This window comes from Oratosquilla oratoria, chromosome 6 (genome assembly GCF_046742065.1).
Source record: "Oratosquilla oratoria isolate Oo_2021 chromosome 6, ASM4674206v1, whole genome shotgun sequence".
Classification (NCBI taxonomy): Eukaryota; Metazoa; Arthropoda; class Malacostraca; order Stomatopoda; family Squillidae; genus Oratosquilla; species Oratosquilla oratoria.
In genome coordinates, this window is record NC_134782.1 from 43,876,001 (window position 1) to 43,878,500 (window position 2,500).

Sequence of the window (2,500 nt, forward strand, 5' to 3'; positions counted from 1 at the left end):
AAGAAAGCCGTCGGGAAGAATCGACGGAGATCCGTCGGACTCCAAGAGATTTCAACAGACTCCGACAGACTTCGACAGACTGCGACAGACTCCAATAGCTTCCGATAGAATAAACCGGATTCCGAAAGATTCTGACGAACTCTGGCAGACTTTGGCAGAGTCCCACATACTCTGACAGACTTTAATTGACTTACAGACTCTGCCCACTAAAGACAGACTCACAGACTCTGTCCAACAAAGACAGACTCTAACAGACGTAGACGAACTGGTTGGAAGTGTCTTGGAAAGTCCGACGGAAAGACCGTATTAAAGAGAGAAGATAGTAAGTCTGAAGGGCCTACTGAAATTATACTCTCGGGTCAGTACAGAAACTCCGATCTACACAGATCCACACAGACTCCAACAAAGAGAGATGAACTGCACATTTTGACAGAGACGGATTACGTACGTTTGTATGTATGTATGTATGTATGTATGTATGCATGAATGCATGCATGTATGTATGTATGTATGTATGTATGTATGTATGTATTAATATAATTGTGTATGTATGTATATATGTATTAATACAAACGTGTATTTATGTATGTATGAAGGTAGGTAGGTATGCACGTATGTATGTATGTATGTATGTATGCATTACGTATGTATGTATGTATGTATGTATGCATCACGTATGTATGTATACATATATGTGTATGTATGTACGTATGTATATTTGTATGTATGCATATATGCATGTATGTATTTTTGTACGAGTAGCCTATGTAAGGTATATATCTATACATATATTTTCATGGACTGATAGGTTATGTGTGTATGTATGCATGTATGTATGTGTGTATCTATGTATTTAAAACTATGTGAATTTTTATGTATGTATGTATACAATACTAAATATGTATGTGAATTTTTATGTATGTATGCGATACTAAATATGTGTACACCATACATTTGTGTACACGTGCGTATGAATACAAATATACATGTATTCATGTCTATCCATTCATTGCATACGATCGCACGTGGGTGTGTGTTTGTGTGCGTGTATCATCATATAAATGTACACACACATGTACGTGTGTGCACACTTTTTTTTTTCTTTTTTTTAGTACTGTAGTCACTTTGTATACACGACAGGCTCACTCGATCATTAAGACGAACACAGGCCCCTAATGGCCCCCATTAACTGCTACCAGAGAATCACCTCCCCTTCTCCACCTCACCTCCCCCTCCCTCCACTTCCTTACTCCACCTCCACCTCCTCCTCCACCTCCCCTTCCATCTCACTTTTCCATATTATGCCTTTATGTTTCTTATGTATGTATTTTCTCTTGTTTTACAGTTCCCATTAACTATAATTATTGACATTAACATTATCATTAACATTAACGTTAACATTAACATTAACTGTTAATGATAATGATACGTGCTGCTGCCTTGGGGATTTGGTATGGGCTAAGGCATTAACATTAACATTAACATTGCCATCAACACTAACATTAACATTAACCATTAACATTAACATTATCATCAACACTAACATTAACAATAACAGTAACACTAACCATTAACATTAACATTAACTATTAACAGTAACATTAACTATTAACATTAACTATAAACCTAAATAAAACAAGCATATTTTCACTTTTTTTTTTCTTATATAAAACATAACACCTTCATTACCAAGGGGGGTGGGGGAAAACGCTACTAAGATTAATAAAATCGTCTGACGACATGAGGAGGAACAGTAAAGGTACCACCAGGTTAGGAAGGAATTAAACTAAAAAGAAAACGGAAAAATATCACACTTTCCATAAATAGATAGAGAGAGGGAGAGAGATGTCTGGTTTGGTGAATTGTCCTGGTAGGACTATTTATCTGATCGGGGATGGGAGGAGAAATACATTCCTTACGTGAGACAATGGAGGACAATAGTTCACCTCGAAGAAAGGCCGCATTAAGAGCCTTATAAGGAGTTTCACGGGGAACAAAAGTCCACGAGAACTGGTCTTGTATCCGCGGAGATCAATTGACCCTTCCCATCCTCGAACGATGAATAAATTCGCCTGGTGACAGCCAGAACAAATACATATCCCCGTGGAACTGAAAGGTTAAAGATGAATGTGTCCCCAGAGGGCTTGGATGTAAGGAAATGTTGTCTGTAAAGGGCTTGGATATAAATGTGTCCTCAGGAGGATGGGAATAAGTGTCCGCAGACCGTAGGTGGCTTGGTTATAAAGACGTGCTACTAGATGGAGTGAAATATAAAGAACTAGTAGTTTCTCAAAATGGGCACGGTCTTATGAAAATTATCCGATGAGAAATAGATGTTCAATTAGATGGATAGATAAATAAATAGATAAAATTAAGTTAGAAATAGATCAATAGAGAAAATGTCCAGTGAGGATAAAATCATAACATAAGAATGCTCATTAAGAGCACGAAACAATTAATAAACAAATAGATAGATAAATAAATAAGTAGAGAAACAAAT

At 36.8% G+C, this 2,500-nt stretch overlaps 1 protein-coding gene across 1 annotated transcript in view; it reads left to right on the top strand.

Moving 5' to 3' along the window:
* Positions 1–2,500, top strand: part of LOC143026004 (uncharacterized) — a 47,938-nt gene that overhangs the window by 22,897 nt on the left and 22,541 nt on the right. The window lies entirely within an intron of this gene.